Consider the following 9938-nt stretch of genomic DNA (forward strand, 5'->3'; position numbering starts at 1 on the left):
AAGCGGGGGAATGTCTGGGGAAAATGAGGAATTTTGAGTGCTTCATTTAGTCCTGGTTTTAAAACCAAGCTTAAGAAAAAATAAGTGGTGTGTGTGTGTGTGTGTGTGTGTGTGTGTGTGTGTGTGTGTGTGTGTGTGTGTGTGTACATCCCTATGAAGGATGGAGGGTAGCCTCGGTTCAGGCATCATCTACCTTGGCTCAGGGGCTCAGGTCAGGAACATCTCCACCTCTTCGGGGCAGGGTCTCTCACTGGCCTGGAGCTCACGGATTAGGCCAGGCTGGCTGGCCAGCATGCCCTGGAAATCCTATCTTTGACTCCCCAGAGCTGGAATTACTAACTCATGCCAACATGCATGGCACTTAGACTGAGTCATCCCCCTCCAGTCCCCAAATACTTTTTATAAGCTGCTTGTGTTTATTTTGAGTGCACTTGGGTCTGGTTCCTTCAACACATTGCCACGGCCTTACTTCTACACTGTGAGTCCTTTATCATTCTTCCTGGGAAAGAGGACAGCAACGCCTGGTTATTCATGGAAAGGCAGCCTGGTTTTTTGGTTGACCCTGGTCTCTGCCTTTATTCTGAAAACCTCAGAGAGGTAGATGGTCTCTTGACCTTCATTTCCTTCCTTACTATAGAAACTTACACTTGGTACCTCACCAAACACACTACCTAGAAACGGTTTCCTTGGGCTCCAAATTCAAGTTGTCGGGAATATTTTCCTATTGCTGAGAAATGATTTTTTTTCCTGGCTCACGGTTTAAGGGGACACATGTTGTGGAGCATTAGTTTAAGATGTGTGACCTTTGTTTATGCTGTGAAATATTTGTTTTAATGGTGCAAAGCTAAGTTGCATACTTTGCTGTTGCATTTGTTTAACTCTGTGAAGCTGTGTTACTTTGCCTGCCTAAAAACCTGGTTGGTCTAATAAAGAACTGAGCAGCCAATAGCTAGGCAGGAGAGAGAGAAATAGGCAGGGCTGGTGGGCAGAGAGAATAAATAAAAGGAGAAATCTAGAGAAGAGAAAGGAGAAAAGGAGAAGGAGAAGAGGATGCTAGGGACAGCCATCCAGCCACACAGCCAGTCATGGAGTAAGAATAAATAAAGAGAGAGAGAGAGAGAGAGAGAGAGAGAGAGAGAGAGAGAGAGAGAAGAAAAAGTCCCAGAGGTAAACGTAGTTAAAGAGAAACAGGATAATTTAAGTTAGAAAAGCTGGCTAGAAACAAGCCAAGCTAAGGTCAGGCCTTCATATGTAAGAATAAGTCTCTATATATTTATTTGAAAGCTGGGTGGTGGGCCCTAAAAAGAGGGGAAAAAACAACTACAGACACATCCCTCATAATGAGAAAGGAGGAGAGTGAGTATCTCCGTGGTGGCAGCAGTGTGCAGGACTGGGCAGGGCAGGAGGCAGAGAGCCAAGCCAAGCTACTGCATCCAAGGTGTGTTTTCCCTCCTCGGTTAATCTTCTCTGGAAACACCTTTATAGATATATATTAATGACCTAGGCATGTCATAATCTAATTAAGTTAACACTCAAAATTAACCATCTTGGGACCGAAAGAGATGGTTCAGCAGTTATAAAGCACCGACTAATCTTGCAGAAAACCAAGGTTCGATTTCCAGCACTCACATGGTGGTTCATAACCACTCATAACTCCAGTTTTAGGGGACTTGACACCCTCTTCTGGCCTCTTGGGCACTAGACACAAATCTAATGCACACACATATGAGGGCAAAACACGTATACACATCAGGTAAAAATAAATAGGTTTTTAATCAACCACAACAGAAGGAGGATATCAAGTTTGCACACTGCCATACAATGCCCCAGCCTCACAAGGAAAGCAGTTCTCTGTCACTGCAAAGACAGTGTCTACAGGGAACAGGAATGCTCCAGAACGTTCAGAGACTGTATCTATTGCTCTTCCAATAATTAGACCAGATTGACGTTACGTCTGAGTTTACAGGTGACTTTTCAAAATTGTGCTTCATAAAAGTTAACTTCTGGACTGACAGCAGTCCCATGATGGTGGCTTAAATGAGTAATATCTCCCACAGGCTCGTGTATTTAAACAGTTGGTCCCTTGTTGGTGAGGCTGTCTGTGGAGGTTGTAGAACCCTTTGAAGATGGAGCCTTGCTGGAGAAAGTAGGTCAGTGGGGTAGGGTGTGAGAGTTTATAGCCTCACCCAGCTTCCTGGTCCCTCTCTCTGACCATGTTTAAGGTTGTAATCTCTCAACTTCCTGCTCGAGAAAGTCAGTAAGCAGCACCCCTGTGTGGCCTCTGCATCAGCTCCTGCCTCTAGAGTCCTGCCCTGTTTGAGTTCCTGTCCTGACTTCCTTCGAGGATGAAGAGTGATATGGAAGAGTGAGCCGAATAAAACCTTCCCTTCCCGAGTTGTTTCTGGTCGTGGTGCTTATCACAGCAATAGAAATCCAGTAACACGTTTACTAAAGATGTACCTATTACCTCAAACACCATGAAATATGGTACCGTGTAGCCCAGATCCTGGTCTCCAGCTCATTATGGAGTCAAAGAAATAACCCTGAACCCCTGATCATCCTGCTTCTAGTTCCCAAGTGCTGGGATTACAGTCAGGAGCCGCCATTCCCCATTTCTGAAGTGCGTGTGCATACATGTGAGTGCAAGTGCCCTTAAAGGCCAGAAAAGGGTGTTGGATGCTCTAGAGCTGGAGGTACAGGTGGTTGTGAGCTGCCCACTGCCCTCTTCTGGATGCCACTGACACTGCACTTATATACACAAGTGCACACAAAGACATGTACATATACACATTTTTTTTAAATATTAAAAATAAATATTTAAGAATGATATGTGTAAGTGAGACACTCCAAATTCCCGCTTCTGTGAAAAATAATGCCACTTTTTGGAGTTAAAAGTGCTTTGGAAAATAATATCAAAAATGCTTCAGTGCTTTAGTGAGTACCAGCTAGATTGAAACACCAGGAGACAAACTGCATGACCTAAAATAACTGCTGTATGCAAGAACACCATTACCATTGGCCTCTTCTCCTTCCCCTATGGGCTGCATGGTGGAGGAAAAGTGTCTTATTCCCTCTAACAAATTATTCCTGTCACAAATTTGACTGTGTGAACTATACCCCTAAGCACAGTGCATATAATAAATAATTCCTTTAAGCCCCTTCAAGAATAGCTTGTTCTCCTAATTCTACACATCCCATCTTCAAGTACAAGAAACTCCTCAGAGATTATGGTCAATTTCAGAGGAAATTTTAAATATGTATTTTATCTTTATTAACGTGTATGTACGTCTATTTGTGTATATATGTGCGAAGTACGTGCAGTGCCCTCAGAAGCCAGAGGGGGTATCATATCCCCTTGTGTTAGAATCACTCGTGCCCATACCGAAAGTGCTAAGAAGACTCTGTAAGTTTACAAGAAAATATATTAGAGAGCATATGAAATTTGGAGGTAATAGTAGTGATGAAGATAGGGAGGAGTTGGGGAGAGAGAAAATAAAGGGTAGAGTTGATGGAAACATTATATATATATATATATATATATATATATATATATATATATATATAATGTATGAAATTCTTAGTCAAAAATAATTTTTAAAAAGCTAAAATGAGATAAAGTCACAGCTTGTCCAAAGACCCAAGTCTACCTTACTGAAGACAGTTTGAAAAAGCTACGACCAGCACCATGCCTATGCTCCTGGGATACTGGAATATCCGCGGTCTGACACACCCCATCCGCCTGCTCCTGGAATACACAGACTCAAGTTATGAGGAGAAGAGATACACCATGGGGGACGCTCCTGACTATGATAGAAGCCAATGGCTGAATGAGAAGTTCAAGCTGGGCCTGGACTTTCCCAATCTGCCCTACTTAATTGATGGATCGACCAAGATCACTCAGAGCAATGCCATCCTGCACTACCTTGCCCACAAGCACAACCTTTGTGGTGAGACAGAGCAGGAGAGGATTCGTGTCGACATTGTGGAGAATCAGGTCATAGACAACCGCATGCAGTTTATCATGCTCTGTACCAAGCCTGACTTTGAGAAGCAGAAGCCAGAGTTCTTGAAGACCATCCCTGAGAAGATGAAGCTCTACTCTGAGTTCCTGGGCAAGTGGCCATGGTTTGCAGGGGACAAGCTCACCTATGTGGATTTCCTCGTCTATGATGTCCTAGACGTGCACCGTTTATTTGAGCCCAAATGCCTGGATGCCTTCCCCAACCTGAAGGACTACATGGCCCGTTTTGAGGGCCTGAAGAAGATCTCTGCCTACATGAAGACGGGTCGCTTTCTTCTAACACCTATCTTCCCAAAAATGGCGCACTGGTGTAACAAGTACACCCCTGCTGTGCTGGCTGTTATATGGGGAAGCTGTCTATGCTAAGGGTCCTCCAGGCCCTGGGGACAGCTGGCCTTCTACACTGCTGCCTCCCTGTTATTCCCACACCCTTCTCCGGCTTTGTCTCCTCAGTTCTTAACCTAGTCAAACCCATGCAGTCTTCATCTCCCCGCTTCCTTTGCTAAACGCCCCTTCTTCATTTGTGCCCCAACCGACCACACAGTCCTCTTCTGTGATTTGATGTCTGCCCTGCACTCTGTTCCTGAGAATTACCCTACAGGTCAATACTGTCTCAAGTTCCCCAGTTGCCGGGCTCCCCAAGGCCCATCTCATCTCCAATAAAGCCTGAAACACACACAAAAAAAAAGCTAAAATGGGTGGTGGTGGCGCACGCCTTTAATCCCAGCACTCGGGAGGCAGAGGCAGGCGGATCTCTGTGAGTTCGAGGCCAGCCTGGTCTACAAGAGCTAGTTCCAGGACAGGAACCAAAAGCTACAGAAAAACCCTGTCTCGAAAAATCAAAAAAAAAAAGCTAAAATGATTCCTCTTTTACAGTCATTCTAAAGATACCTTGGCTCTGGAAATACACCATTCCAACTCTCCACAATCAGGAGGTTCCCATCAGTCAGCCCTGGAGAATTCACACCTTGAATATACACGTGGCTTTTTTTCTGAGAACCTCAGTTTATAGCAGACAGAGCCAGACAGCCCAACAATTAGATTCCACCCGTCATCAGGCCACCAGGATGCTGCGCACTTCTCTCTCCTGAGAACTAACCACAGTTCATTGCAATCATATCTACTTATAATTCAACAGCATCTCGACCCTCTGTGGATTCTCCCAGAACACAATCGGATATTTCATTCCCAGGTCTTCCTTATATAGTGCCTGGATTTCTTAAATGACTTCATGCCACCGATTAAGCTATGAGTAGGGCCTCCTCAGAAGGTGCACTAGAACATAGCATAGAACTGTAACTGTGCATGTCCCCACAAGGCATGACTCTACCCAAATGTTGCCTTGTGGCTCAGTCTCACTTGCCCTGCAGGAATCACAAAGAAAAAAGGCCATGTGCTTGCAATGATTAATAATGATTGTCCACGTGACTGCATCTGGAATTAACCAAAGGGCAAGCCTAGGCACTCCTGTGGGGAATTTCCTCAGTCAGATTATTAGAAGGGAACACCCGCCCTAATATGGGTGGCACTTTCCTGTGGTTAGAAACTTTGCCTTTTGCCTATTTACCTTTATTATCATTATCATCATCATCATCATCATCATTTTATATGCATGGGTGTTTTGCCTGTCTGTGTATCTGTGTACCACATGTGTGTCTGGTGCCCTTGTGTCCTTGGAGTCCAGAAGAACATCCTGGATCCCCTTGGAACTGGAGTAATAGACCATTATGAGCCTCCATACAGGTGATAAGAATCGAACCTGGGTCCCTTGCAAGGGCAGTCAGTGCTCTTAACCCCTGGCCATCTCTCCAGCCCCTTATGTTCACTGTAGTGATGAGTTCATTTATCCTATTGCAACTGCATCCCTTCACTGATATCAGAAGCAGTTTCTTCTGGCTTCTCACACAGCCTGAATCCCAACCCCTCTGCAGGAATCCCCCAGGCCATCAGTGCCAGATGGGGACTGAGGAGACATCCAGACTCAGAGACTGAGCCAGAAGCATATTCTTGGCCTCTGCAGCATGAGACAGCACTGTTAACCTACCCACCCTGCACTGTGTCAGCCAATCTAATAAACTTCCACTTAATATATATCATTCTATCGATTCTGTTCCTCCAGAGATCTCGTGACTGATACTGCACCCCAACACAGACTGGGGGTGCTGACATTTCATTATGTAAACCACTGCAGAGGCTGGGGCTACAAATCAATGGTAGAGTGTTTGCAGAGCAATATGCATGAGGTCCAGGGGACCAGCCCACAGAACCCTAAAAACAATCAAACCAATCAATAAAAGTAAATAAATAAAACCAATATAGGACACTCCCTAGGATGTTGAGAGAGACACCATCTTGCCCTGGTACATGCCGTCTCTGGAAAGTACCCCAGCAAAGGGAAGCAGATAGTGAAAATCAAGACTCCTAAAGCAACTCCCCCAAGCCAATGGATGAATTTCCTAGTGAGACTTTCTTAACTTCCCTCAGTGCCTTCTCCCACATGCCCTCTGCAGAGACACAGTCCATACTGAAAGACCCAGAGGCAGAAATCGTTCCTATCCTTCGAGAATCAAAGCCACAGGGTCACCTCACAGCTGGCACACCTCCTTATCCCCAGCCGTGACAGGACAGCAATGCTGCTTCCAAAGCAACTAGGACATTGTGTTTTACTGAGACTTCCGAGAATCCAGGTGCATGTGCATGCATTGCTAAGGCTGCAGAGAACCCAGGTGTATGCACACAGGCAAATGCACAGGTATATGCCACTGAGGCACAAGCAGATAGGGACACGAACTCAAGACACCAGTCCCTGCATTGGGAGACTATGGCATCTTTTAGAAAGGAAAGTCGATGTATTTCTTATTATGATCTAATGAGGCAGTTTCCAAAGCTGCACCAAGCAGGTCTATGTCATGCCATTTCCTATCTCTTACAGGAGCTTGAGAACACCACCCAGCATTTTGTGCATGAGCATCAAGTCCGCTGGCTCCACCCATCTGATATTGCCATGCTGGCTGCAAAGAACAAGAGAGGCATGAATTCCATCTGGCATGGGGTGTGTGCCCTCCTTTCCCTTAGCTTTGGTTAGAGACTTGGAATGTACTCTCCCTAGCCAGGCTGCTTCCTCCCATCTCCCCTTTCCTTTCCTTCCTGTCTCCCTGGTCTCTGGTATTCCCTGGACCTGTTTTCCAGAAAACTCCGAATCCTCAGTCATTCCTGAAAGGACTGGCTGGGCAGCCTTTCCCCAGATAAGGCTGCTGTGGAGTCCCAGTGCCTACAGTCCTCCCTTCCTAGTCTCTTGTGTTCTGAGTCCTCAGCCCTGTCCTCCTCTCTCCCTGAGGAATCAAGCCAGGGCTTCAGAGTAGCTCAGTTTCATGTATCAGAAGACACTGACCACCAAGGGTTTCAGGAGGACTGAGACAAGGTTAGGAGCCCAGGGTCAAGGAGAGGCATCATTGGCCTTGCCCCTCTCATTCATCTTCAGACACTAGATGAGTTCTTTAATCTAATATTTCCTATGCTGACGTGAGGCTTATGAGGTCATACAGTAAGCGCTTAGCATCTGCCATGCAACAGGAAGACATTGCCTACATAATTCACCTGAAATAACACAAGTGTAATTAAGTTTTCCAAGTCTCTGGCTGCTCTGTTTGCGTGGACATAAAACAGGAGGTGATGTTTCCCCGGTCTGCCTGCCCTTGGCACATGATTTTAAGATTTTTTTAAGTGTTTATTTGTGAGTGTGTTTGTTCATGCCATGTGAATAAAGATGCCCAAGGAGGTCAGAAGAGGGCATCAGATAACCTGAAGATAGAGTTACAGGTGGTCATTAGCTGTCCAGCATGGGTACCAGGAACTGAACTAGGGTCTAGAGCAGCGAACACTCTGTTTTGTTTTGTTTTGTTTCTTTTTTTGGTTTTGGTTTATTGAGACAGGATTTCTCTGTAGCTTTGGAGCCTGTCCTGGAACTAGCTCTTGTAGACCATGCTGGCCTTGAACTCACAGAGATCTGCTTGCCTCTGAGTCCAGAATGCTGGGATTAAAGGCGTGTGCAGCCACCCATCCGGCAAGCAGCGAACAGTCTTAACCACAGAGCCAACTCTCTGGCCATTGATGCAGGCATTTGACCTGTAAGAAGTTAATTTCAGTGCCTGGAAATTGCAGTTTATCAACAAGGCTGACCTCGGAGGGTTACATTTGGAGCTTTGCTTTGGGAGTAATAAGCCTGTCCACCAGGACACTGAATATGTCTTGACTCTACAGAATCAAAAGCCTAGCTTCTACAAAACATGGACTCTTCCACAGGACATAGCAACATGTATGTAACTAACTGGAGTACATCCATCCCCCACTAGAGTCTCATGTATTCCAGGTTAGCATCAAACTGCCTGCATAGTTAAGATTCTTGAGCATAGCTGAAATTCTAATCCCCTGCCTCCTCCTCACAAATTCTGAGGCTACCGAGCATTATTCCCTTTGCTGCTTTTATGGGGTGCTAGGGATCGAACCCGGGGCTTTATGCATACTAGACAAATGCTTTACCAACTGAGCTACAGCCCATGCCTGGAATACCATTCTGAGAGTCTGCTGATAAAGAGTTAAATACCAAAAGGAAGGAAAGGCGAGTAGGTCAATGTCTTTCTTTCTTTCCTTGGATCTGGTGTCATCTACACAATGGGTCAAGATTAGGTCAGGGTTCTGACCTATGCCTGGATGACAGATACACAGAGTGGCCCAAGGTGACTATCAGTGCCAGCATCCCCTGGCCCTCCTTGCCTGTGTCCGCATTTTGCAGCCTCAGCGTAGAAGCATGTCTTCTGAAATTTCCCCAAGACTACTCGGGGAGAACTTGTCTATTGTGTTGTTTCTCTATCAGAGCACAAAGAACATTATTCACTTCTGACCCTGGGAGACCCCAAGGATAACAGGGCCAGATGCATTATTCCCTTAACATCCATTGGGGTCCCTAGCACGTAGCAGGTCTGCATACTTTTGTAACAAATGAAAGACAGCATTAAAGAGGATGAGCCAAAATTTTAAGGGGCTTTCAGAAGCATGTGGTCACTGCAGTGTGTACCTAAGAGAAAGCTCTTGGCCCAACTCACACCCCAATCTGGGCAATCAAACAAGCAGTCATTTTCATTCAAACAAGAAAAGGAGGGGCAGGGGCTCTGGCGTTTCTTAAACAGGGTACACAGGATGATAGATCAGACAAACCTATGTGCAAAAGGAAACCTGAATTGTGGTCTTCACTCAACATTCCCACCGTCCGTGTCTACGGGGCTGAGTATTGAGCACGCAAATCCCAGCTGTCTGTGCACAACACTGACCACAAAACCCTTACATACTCGCCTTGGCCAGAGCAGAGAGAGAAGTCGGAACAGCAAAGCCAGGTTAGGCCCGCTGCAGGTGGCGGGAGGGAGCCCAGTGTGGATTTAAGCCCCGTGCCAACATTCATAGCTACGATTGGCCGGCCTCCAGCTCAGGCCTGCAACGGATAGGCTGAGGTTCTGCCCAGAGCCCTGCAGGAGCCTGGTGCAGGAAGGGCTACTGGGAAGAAGCAGGCTCTCAGCACTGATGGGAGGAAGTGGGAGGCCAGTAAACAGGAGGAAGTTTAGACAGCCTCCTTCCCTGGGGCACTGGCCACTTCTAGGTCACGAGGAGTAAGCTGCTAGCAGATCAGAAACTTGGCTGGACGAAGAATAAAAATGCTTTGGTAGTTGCAGAGTCAACCTTATGATTTTAAGTGCATCCAGTTCCTGTATGAGGGTCTCCAAGAGGCAGCGGTGGGGGGGGGGTCTTGCACTACCTTCAAAGCCCCAGACTCAAGACCAGGCTACTGGACCCAACTGGAAACTGAGTCATTTGGGATCTTCCTGAAAGGTTTGGAGACCATCAGTTGATCGAGAAACATTTGTGA

The 9938-nt window shown here is 46.2% G+C and overlaps 1 pseudogene; it reads left to right on the forward strand.

Moving 5' to 3' along the window:
* The first annotated feature begins 3617 nt into the window (after window positions 1-3617).
* LOC142852511 (glutathione S-transferase Mu 1 pseudogene) lies at window positions 3618-4703 on the forward strand (annotated as a pseudogene).
* The last annotated feature ends 5235 nt before the right edge of the window (window positions 4704-9938 follow it).

This window comes from Microtus pennsylvanicus, chromosome 6 (genome assembly GCF_037038515.1).
Source record: "Microtus pennsylvanicus isolate mMicPen1 chromosome 6, mMicPen1.hap1, whole genome shotgun sequence".
NCBI lineage: Eukaryota > Metazoa > Chordata > Mammalia > Rodentia > Cricetidae > Microtus > Microtus pennsylvanicus.